The following is an 11569-nucleotide window of genomic DNA, read 5'->3' on the forward strand; positions in this document are numbered from 1 at the left end:
CTTGCTGGTTCTTTTGCTCGCTCTGGTGGTCTTAGAAAAACAAGACACACTCCAGTTTGTTTCCTCTTGTTCTGTCTTTGTGAGTGAGCCCTCTCAATGCACCTTCAACTTCTTTTCCAATCAGGAAACTCTTCTTACGATTACCTCAAATTCATTTGATTTTGTTTCCTTAGTTAAGTTGGTTCTTCACTCTCTATGCCCATGTTTATTAACTAACTTCTCATCTTTCTTTCCACTTCCCCCGGATTCCCACAAGCTTTCCAAGGGCGTACTCCACAGCCCCTACTAGCTGCCCCACACTGTCAGTCTCCTCACTGCTTCTAGTACGCATTGCAAGAATGTGATTGTACCTTCAGCTGCTGTAACCCTTTCTTGGGAGTTCATTGCAGATTGTAAAATCTGATATTTTATTTTTACCTCTTTGTATTTCTTTTTAACTAAGTTTGTTCTTTCCAAAAACTTTCTTGATCTTGACTCAAATGAGATTTGTCTTCTCCTATATGCAATACAAAACTTTTAAAATATTTCTGTTGAATCTTGGAGTACATCCTTTTTAGATATGTCTACACTTTACACTTCAGCCACACACACACACACACACACACACACACACACACACACCCCTGAATCCTGTTGCCAGCGAAATCACCTTCCCTGTGCATACCCAGCAGGCAGGTGGCTGTGCAGAGTCAATGCCTGGCTTCTTCCCACATCACCTGGTGCAGCCCTGCTGCTCCCACGCACACAGTCCTGAGATGCTGCACGGGGGCACCTTGAGAACACACGCCCCGCATTCTCTCTTCACCACCAACTGGAGGAGTCGTCAGGAGGAGAAATGGTGACAGAACCCAGCATCTTCATTCCTTTTCAAGTGGCCTCTTTCTTGAAGTAAGGCTTCTTAATCGGCTTCCATCTACTTGGCAATTATTAAAGATTCCTCACCGACACTAAGTATAGGTCATCTGCCAGCTGTCACATGGGCCGGTGCCCTCACACTTATCACAGAGAGGGGCTGGGCTTGAGAGAGTCCCTTGCATGCCTTCCTGGGACCCCCATGGAGGGATGTGAGGCCATATTCATTCAATATTCGCCTTTTTCCTGCTCTGTTTTCCATCCTCCATTCAGGCTATGATGCTTTTGGCTAACCAGGAACAGGTAGAGTTGCATTCTTCCAGGTGCTTAGCTGATACCCCAGGAGACCATCAGGCTTCCGAGGCAGGAAATGGCCTCCCCTGAGGCAGGAGCAATGGCTGCGGCAATTTCCACTTAGGAGTCCCACAGCGTCTGAGGTGCCAGGAGGCCCTGCTGTTCTCCAGCAGAAACACTGTGGGTGTCATGGGTGAGTTATCATAGAAAGCATCGTGAGACGTATGGATGTAGTTTTTAAATTTCATTTTATTTCCGAAGAAAGGAAAACAAAGCCATCAATTATGGGGTCCATAAACAAGTCCCCAGAAAGGAATCTGACCAAGAGTTTCCCAAATTGCTACTTTAAGTTTTCAACTTCTTACACATCTTTTTCTAGAAATTGAGAAATATCTACCGTTAGACTGGTGACATTTTTAAACCTCAAAACAAGTGCAGCTTCCTTTCATTCAGGAGCTAACTCGTTTATCAAACTGACATGTAACATGAGCAAGAGCCTCTATCTGGGGCTGAGAGGTATGATTCCCCTCGGGTCCTGAAACTGCTCTGGACATGGGCTAAGTGATCCAGAATTTATGGGCTTGAGTGCTGGGGGTCACTGTGGTAAAGATGACTGAGGACTGGTAGAGGGCTTCAGCCTCTTCTTGCACCTTTCTTTGTTAAGCAAGAACCATTGGTATCAGTGCCAAAGCTGAACAAATGTCCAATCAACTTCCTGAATTAAAAATGAACTCAGAGAGCATGGCTGCCTCTGGAAGGAAGGGGTCTGGGAGGCCATTCTGTTCAGCCTCGAATGACAGGGGTCAAGCTCAGGCTAACCTCATGTCCCCAAATGCTTGCCTGGTTCTCTTTCTACCAAGTCATAAAAATAAAACTCTTCTGTAATTTTTCCACATTTTTCACTATAAAATAGTGGCCATCTACATGACTGCTTTATGTAGTTTTCTAGAAGTGCTTCACATCTACAAAACTTTTAGGATTGTGACACAAACTAAAAATTTCAACAATACCATTATGTTAAAAATAAGCCATTTCTTTGTTTTTTTCCTGTTTACCTAGAAAGTGATCTCAGACATGCATTCTTAAGAAATTTCTAAATGCATTTATAAGGTACTATGAAGTACTGTCAAACTGAGGATATTTATTAAAATCATAAATACGTAAGTTTATGAAAGCTAAAAATTTCAATCACCAAGCACTTTTCTCACAAATTTTTCTAAGCAAAACATCTGTAGCTGAAATAACCAGAATCACATGTATTTCCAAATTTTGTAAACCTCTCCAATTTCCTGGATTTCTTCTCCTCTAATACTTTAGAACCAACTCTTTATGAGAACACAAGAAAATGCTAAATGTGGCAGGCATGCAAATGGTCTCAGCTTACAGAATTTAACCTGAGTATTATATATTTCAGTACCATATGGAAATAACTAGCATAACAAATATTACACATTCTGCAATTTCAGCATTTGCACATGTAAAGGGATCAGAACTAACTATTGAAGCTCTTGGGAAACTCTTGGCTATTGAGTAATTTATTGCACTGAAAGCATCCACACAGCCAAGAACAATTTACTGAACCAGAAATCCAGAGGCTGTTTATAAAATTTTATTATAAATTCTGATGACAATCGATACATTTTAAAGGCTTTTTTGGTCATTTGGCTCACAGTTTTGGTGGTGTGCAAAGCAGAAAACATACCACCACAGTTGGATTTTTGGTTAGGTAGAAGACCCGACTTTTTCTGTGTCAGCATAGATATGGATGTAGTGTGGAATTTCCCTGGGATAGTCTAGGTGGAGCTGCTACAAGATGTGGCAGAGTGATAGACAAGAAGCCAACAGCTGCCATTAGTAGTGGAAAAAGAAAACTCTCACCTCTTAGTTATGCGAGAAATAGATCATGCATAAACTACATTGAGCAAAAACTATGATCACTCAATCAGTCATCCTACTGTGATGGGATGCTTGGGGTGTTGCTTTTCTGACCAGAAACCTCTGTGACTGGTGGCACCTTTGCCTGAGTTTTGCTGAGGCCCACTGGGCTCATCCCACCCACTTGGCCTGGCAGGCTGTGCTCAGCTCACACTACCAGCCTGGGTCCCACGCTTCCCAAGGGCAAGCCAGGCATGGACCAGTGAGGGGTATGTGAGCAAGCAAGCATGGGGTCTGGCCACTGTGCACAGTCAGGCACTCTGGCTGCTGCAGCAGAGTGGGCAGCTCCAGGTGCTGGCATGGGTGCCAGTTCTCTGCAAGGCTGCAGCTGGACTAGGTGCACCACAAGCAACTTCCACAGGTGCCACTAGGGAATGCGGTGGTGCCCAGAAGCCTGGAGAGTCCAGGAACAACAGGGCAGAGGGAGTCAAAGCCATGGTTTAGGGAGCTCCCAGGTCTGGGGTCCCTGCAGGGCCACAGCTCTTCTCTCCTTTTCTTCACCCTCAACATGGTGAGCAAGGGGTGTGTTTCAGCCCTGTTTGTGTTATAGCTCTTTCAACTCTGTCATTCAGTGGGTCCAAGTTCTTGTCCTACATCCAGGAAGAATTAGGTATGAAGACAAGTGGAAGGTGAGCAAGGTGAAGAAGGGCTTTATTGAGTGACAGAATAGCTCAGAGGAAACCCTGGAGAGGGTAGCTCCTCTCTGCAGCTGGTCATTCTGATGTCTACTCAGTTGTGGCTGAGCCCAGGGCTTTTATGGGCCTCACAGGGGTGGAAGTGCTTGCTGATTGGTCCATGGGCAGCCATGGGCAGTGCAGAAAAAGCAGCACAAGTTCCCACTCCAGTCTGCAGGACCAGCAGCCCAGCCCACAGCCTTCAGTCTCTCCCTGGCCTGAAGGTGGAGCTTCACCAGGGACCTGCCCCCTTGTACCCAAGAACATGTCTGCCTCTTGCTGCCTTTCATGGCACCCAGGCTGTAGGTGCCAAGGGGTGCCTGCAGGTCAGTGCCAAGCTGCCCTCCATACCCCCTCAGCTTCCCTCCTGTGCTCACTGGCACCCAAAATGCCAAGGGAGCTGAGGAGGCATGGGGCTGACTCTGTGGAGCCAGAGGCCCGAGTCTGCAGCCAGAATTTGGGTGGCTGCAGCTGCACCCAGGAAGCTCCTGCCCCACCAACTTGGAAAGGGTGGGGCTCCCACTTGTCTCTGGCTCCTGCCGGCTCTACAGAGTGTGCAGCCCTGGCCATGCCTCTCTGCCACACCAGTGTGATGATAGCAGCTGCTCGAGACCAGCTGCCACTGCTCGAGGCAGGCCACTACTGCCATCACTACAGCATTTGTTATGCAATAATTATGAGTCAAGCATTTAGGCTGAGAGGTGAGGAATGAAAACAGGGAGCACAGGAGAAGGAGTACCTGTCTATCTTTCTTAAAGTTACAAAAACTTCACAAAGGTTATCCCCCATCTTTGAACTGTTACCTGAAAAGCAATTAAACATTTCTAGGTAGCCAACCAAGAGGAGAACATCTCTGGCACAAATGTGATTTTTAAAGCATGCCCTAGGATGGTTGAAGACATTAAATGGTTAATAGGAAATGAACATGTATAATAAAGCATTTACCATGTCTAAGAAATTACACAAGAAGTTATAAAACAAAATGACAAAGACAAGATACATATATCATTGGAAATGACTAACAGGAATTTAAGGACATGAGACAATAGGAGAGAAAACATAAGATAAAAGTGAGAGTGCAGCCAGTGCTCAAAATATATATCATAAAAATATATATCATACAAATATATATACAAATATATATCATAAAAACATATCATAAAAATATATATCATAAAAACATATATCATACAAATAAATATCATACAAATATATCATAAAATATATATTATACAAATATATATCATAAAAATATATATTATACAAATATATATCATAAAAATATATATCATAAAAGCATATATCATAAAAACATATCATACAAATATGTCATAAAATATATATCATGAAAATATATATCACACAAATATATATCATACAAATAAATATTATATGTTTCTGAACACTTGGGAACTGGGCACTTCACTTGCAACCAGCCAAAGATAAGAGGAAAAACAATCTATTGCCCAATTGGCAATGCAAAAAAACTAAAAAATAAAAAATAAAAAAAAAACTAGTTTTCCAGAGAAGCACAGATTAATTTAACTAAGCCCTGACATATATTTCTCCAGAACATAGAGACGATTCCCTGTGGCATAGTAAACAAGGTACATAACAACATCAGCACTGTAAGAAAAACTTGTATGGAAAATGGTGCCCTTTACCATTTTTTAAGGCACAATAACCAAAACACATTTTAGTGAATTAAATTCTATCTGGGGTGAAATTAATGCAACCCAAGGCATTTCTCTTTCCCAGGAAGGAGTTCAGAGGCAGTATCTAAAGACAGGTTCAAAGTTTTCCTCAGAAAGTAATTCTGGATTGATTACAACATAGAGAATGGCCAAGGTGATTTTTAGCTTCGTAAACCAGACAATCCCACAAAGCCCAGTTTGGGTTCCAAGACCAGCTTGAATGGAGATTTGGTTCAAGGTTGCTCGCACTGGGCCTTCCTACCAGACCAACAAATGAGCAGTGCAGAGAATGTGTGACTGGCCAAGAATACAACTGTGTGGATGAGTGCATTCCTAAGCCCTCTTTAGTTGCTCACTAAGAAGCAACTGAAGTCTGACACCATGTAAAGAGGAGTGGCTAGGCTGCTGGAGAGACCACGTGGAGAAAGAAAATATTTGGCCAGCCGTCAGCAATGACAGCCATTCCAACAGAAGCACCAAATATGTGAGTGAAGTCATCTCGCAGCCACATGAGTAACACCAAGTGAAGTGAACAGAACTGCCCAGCTGAGCACCATCCATGCCACAGAACAGTAAGGGACCAATGGTTATTGCTTTCAGCACTGAGTTATGGGCTAGTTTGCCAAATAACATTACGTTACTAACATAGCTCCACACTTGGGAAAAATTTAAAACACATGCATTCAAACACCTTCTAAGGCCCCCCTCCAAAGTCCATAAAAAGCAATAAAACATCTCACACGGAGCATCATTTCTTCCTGATTGACTAAATAAATCAAAGGATTATATAGGCTATTACCTCTCAATTGGTTAAATGCTAAAGAACATCATGGCTATTTATGGCTAACAGGATCAAAAAGTGCTTCCAACAACTGTATAAAACATCCCCAACAAAAGATACACATCCACCAAAAATGAGGGTCTTGATTTTGAAAAAATTGCTCTTAATTCCTTCTCCTGGGTTTTGGGCAGAGCCCCTAAATAAATCAAAAAGCTAGAAGTGTGGGTGGAAGAGAGTATGGGAAGAGAAGTTCCGTCTAGGTGTAAAAAGTGTCATAAACAAGGCCTGGAGGTGCCTGGAAGTGTCCATGCTCCAGGACAATGTAGCCTTGTGGAGGACAGAGTAACAGTGCTGGAGGCATGGTTGGAACTTTGACAGAGAACAACACCTCTGTAGCTGTTTCTAGGGCCACTGTAACAAAGAACCACAACCTGAATGACTTGAACAAGAGAAACGTATTATCTCACTGCTCTAGAGGCCGGAAGTTCAAAATCAAAGTGTCTACAGGGTCATGCTCTCTCTGAAGGCTCCAGGGGAGGATCCTTCCTGCCTCTTCCAGCTTCTGGTGTTGCTGGAAATCCTTGGTGATTCTTGGTGTGTGGCTGCACGTCTCCAATCTCTGCCCCCACTGCCAAATGTGCTCTCCCGATATATTTCTGTGTCTTCGCCTGGGTTGCCCCTCTGTGTGTCTGCGTCTCATCTCCCTCTTCTTACAAGGACACCAGTCACTGGATCAGGACCCACCCTAATCCAGTATGACCTCACCATATCTTGACTGATTACACCTCAAAAACCCTATTTCAAATAAGGTCTCATTCTAACAGTCATGGTGAACATGAATTTTCAAAGGATATTTTTGAAACCAGTACAACCTTCAATTGCAAGTGAAGGTGCTTGGACTTTTTGAGCGTACAACCACCCCATTGGAGACTGAGAGTTCAGTGAATTGCTGCAGTGGAGAGGACCATGTCAGGACCTTATACGAATCAAGGGATGACCCTGGCCTTCCTTTCATGATCAGAGACATTTAAGGTTTGCTGTTTGACTCTCTTGTGTGTAATTTTCTCCCTAACTACAATGTTCCTGAAGGGCTGTGACCTACATTTTTTTGGTCAATGTATTATACAATAAGTATTTTTTGACATGAAACATTTTGAGAGGAGTGAAAGGAAACCAGGAATAGAACAACATGTATTGAGTCCCCACTGTCGAGCATGATTCATACATTATCTCATTAGGCATCATTAGGCTCCTCTCAAAGAGGAGAAAATGGATGAATACAGAAGCTTTGAGGCTGCCGCAGGTCATGCACAAATACACGGTTTGAATGTTTAACGTGCCTTTAGGGGACCTAGCACGTGCACCATAACCATATTTAACAAATAAGACTCCAAAGTGCTGTGGAAGGGATCAATGGGGCCACAGGCTATGAATTTGATCTTTTTTAGAGTATTTCGAGAAAAGCTATTAGATGCTGGATTTCCTTTCCTTTCCAATTATTTTTGGTTACTAGATTGTGCTTCTACAAAAGCAAGTGGCCCACATGGGCACCAGAATTAAAAAGTTATGAACATAAAATGTAGACACATTAAAATTCTGTAAGAAAAGACTATTTGGCAGAAATTTGTACCTTTTATCCTTCCTCATATTTTTCTGAATTTTTAAATGAACATTTTTACTTCTATAACAAAAAAAATCAAAAATAAAAATTAGGAAGAAGAATTTTGACATTGGCATTTTGGGCCAGGACTTGAATACTGACTTCACATTGACCGGCTAAGTGACTTGCATGACATCACTATCATCTTGGCCCATATCTATAAAAACGGATGAAAATATCAACTAATTGTCAAGACTGTTGAGATTCAAATTAGGTCTTGAAGTTTCAAGTGCCTCAAATGGAGTAAAAGACATCATATGTGGCACGCATGCATGGAGCTACCACATCCTTTCTCTCCCTGAGCAGCGAAGTCAGCTGCCAGTAGATGTGACCACAGCTCAGTAGTGTCCAAGATGCTTCTTGCACACCCAGATGCAGCACTGTCTACAGCCAACGCCTCCTTTATAAGTCAGTCTCCCACTAGAGTATCAGTCGTTATAAGCAGACTGCATATTCATCCTATGCCAACATCTCCCAGCATGTGGCAGGGCTCAATACATTTTGAATTCATAAACAAGTTAATATTACTCAACAACATGGTCTTATAATTTTAAGAAACATGAAAATTTTAGAAGCATAGACCTTTTCTTTAATACTATTTTACAGTTTGGAATCGTAACAATGCATTTAAAATGCAGTCCTCTAAATTTGGGGAGAAAAGTGTCACAGGACTGATATCTCTGACCTATAAGGATCAAGATATTTAAATCGCAAAACAAGAGGAAAATATAGAAAAACAATATGTGAAGACATGAAAAGAAAAAAAATTAACTTTTGGCTAGCTCCTCTACCTGGAGATAGTCTGGAGTCCTGAAACACACATACTATGGGAACTCAATGCTTCAATTATCTTGGAAAACATCAGAAGTTTCCTTTATGCCACATTGTCATAAGTGGAGTTTGCAGTGTGGATTGTTCGTTTTTAAACAGCTCCGTAAGTCAATGCCCATACTGCATAGTTTGCTGAAACTTACACACTTGTTTAGAGCAATGGACAGCACAGATGTTAAGGCACCAACTAAAAATGAAGCCATGGCAAATGCACCAAACAGATTCCTTAGGCTTAGAATTATTCACCAAGTAGTTACATTACCCGCTTGAATTATATTTTTAAATTCTGTATAAGTTAATCTCTAAAATAGTAAAGATTGATGTAAGGATTTCACATTTTCAGAGCGCCACCATGGCAAAGAGTCCTGCTGCTTGCATACTTACAAAAGTGCATGAGTTTCCACTGGGCGCCGTGGCTCACACCTGTAATCCCAGCACTTTGGGAGGCTGAGGCAAGTGGATCACCTAAGGTCAGGAGTTCGAGACCAGCCTGACCAACATGGCAAAACCCCATCTCTACTAAAAATTCAAAACTTTGCTGGGCATGGTGGCAGGCGCCTGTAAATCCCAGCTACTCCAGAGGCTGAGGAATGAGAATCACTTGGACCCAGGAGGTGGAGGTTGCCATGAGCCAAGATCATGTCACTGCACTCCAGCCTGGGGGATAGAGGGAGACTCTGTCACAAAAAAAAAAAAAAGAAAAAAAAAAAAAATTTAAATTAAAAATAAAAATGCATGAGTTTGCTGTGCAGAAGCTTTATAATTTGATATCATCCCATTTGCTTACTTTTGCTTTTGTTGACAGTGCTTTTGATGTCTTATTCATAAAATATTTCCCCAGTCCAATGACCTAAAGCATTTCACCTATGTATTCTTCCAGTGGTTTTAGTTTCAGGTCTTATGTTTAGGCCTTTGATCCATTTTGAGTTAGTTTTTGTACAGGGTGAGAGGTGGGGGTCTAGTTTCATTCTCCTGCATGTGGGTATACAGGTTTCCCAGGCCTTTACTGAAAAGACTGTCCTTTCCTCAATGAGTGTTCTTGGCACCTTTGTCAAAAATCAGTTGGCTATAGATACATGGATTAACTTCTGGGTTCTCTATTCTGTTCCATTGGTCTATGTGTCTGTTTTTAGGCCAGTACCACGCTATTTTGGTTTCTACATCTTTGTAGTATATTTTGAAGTCAGGTAGGGTGATGCTTCCAGCTTTGTTCTTTTTGCTTAGGATTGCTTTGTCTCTTCAGACTCTTGTGGTTCCATTCAAATTTTAGATTTTTGTCCTATTTCTGTGAAGTATGCCATTGTTATTCTGATAAGGATTGCACTAACACTATAGATTACTTTCAGTAGTATTGTGTTTTTAATAATATTAATGCCTCCAATTCAAGAGCATGGGATGTCTTTCCATTTGTATCCTTTCAAATTTTTTGCATCAGTGTTTTGTAGTTTTCCTTGTAGAGGTCATTTTCACCTCCTTGGTTAATTTGTTCCTAGGGATTTTATTTTTTACAACTATTTTAAATAGGATTGCCTTCTTGATTTCTTTTCTTTTTTTTTTTTTTTTTTATTTTTTTTTTTTTTAGTAGAGACGGGGTTTCATCGGGTTAGCCAGGATGGTTTCGATCTCCTGACCTCGTGATCCGCCCGTCTCGGCCTCCCAAAGTGCTGGGATTACAGGCTTGAGCTACCGTGCCCCGCCTTCTTTTTTTTTTTTTTTTTTCAGATGGAGTCTCATTCTGTCACCCAGGCTGGAGTGCAGTGGCACAATCTCAGCTCACTGCAACCTCCATCTCCTGGGTTCAAGCAATTCTCCTGTCTCAGCCTCTTGAGTAGCTGAGACTACAGGTGCCCACCACCACACACGGCTAATTTTTTTGTATTTTTAGTAGAAACAGGGTTTCACCATGTTGGTCATGATGGTCTCGATCTCCTGACCTCATGATCCACCCACCTTGGTCTCCCAAAGTGCTGGGATTACAGGCATGAGCCACCACACCCAGCCTTGATTTCTTTTTCAGCTAGCTCATTGTTCATGTATAGCAACACTTCTGGTTTTTGTATATTCATTTTGCATCCTGCAATCAACAGACTGAAAACACAGCCTACAGTATGGGAGAAAATATTTGCAAATTACGAATCCAACAAGGATTAATATCCAGAATATACAAGGAGCTCAAGCATCTCAACAGTAATAAAATAATCAATCCAATTTAAAAGTGGGCAAATGAACTGAACAGACATTTCTCAAAAGAAGGCATACAGATAGCCAACAACTATATTTTCAAATGTTCAACAGCAGCAATCCTCAGGGAAATGCAAAGCAAAGCCACAATGAGGTATCATCTCACCCAGTTAGGATGGCTGTTATCAAAAAGACAAAAAACAAAAAATGCTGCAAGAATGCGAAGAAAAGAAAACTCTCATACACTGTTGATGAAAATGTAAACCAGTACAACCTCTATGGAGCACAGTAAGGAGATTTCTCAACAAACTACAAATAAAACAACCTTATGATCTAGCAATCCGACTACTGGGCATTTACCCAAAGGAAAGAAAAACACTATATTGAAGAGATATCTGCACCCTCATGTTTATTACAGCACTATTCACAATAGCCAAGATATGGAACCAACCTAGGTGTCCATCAACAGATGAACGGATAAAGAAAATGTGGCATATATACACAATGGGATACTGTTGAGCCATCACAAAGAATAAAATCCTGTCATTTGGAGCCACATGGATGAGCCTGAAGGGCATTATGTTAAATGAAATAAGCCAGGAACAGAAGGTTAAACACCACATGTTCTCACTCATATGTGGAAGCCAAAAAAGAAAAGTGCATCTCA

The sequence above is a fragment of the Piliocolobus tephrosceles genome, chromosome 5 (assembly GCF_002776525.5).
Source record: "Piliocolobus tephrosceles isolate RC106 chromosome 5, ASM277652v3, whole genome shotgun sequence".
NCBI classification, from domain to species: domain Eukaryota; kingdom Metazoa; phylum Chordata; class Mammalia; order Primates; family Cercopithecidae; genus Piliocolobus; species Piliocolobus tephrosceles.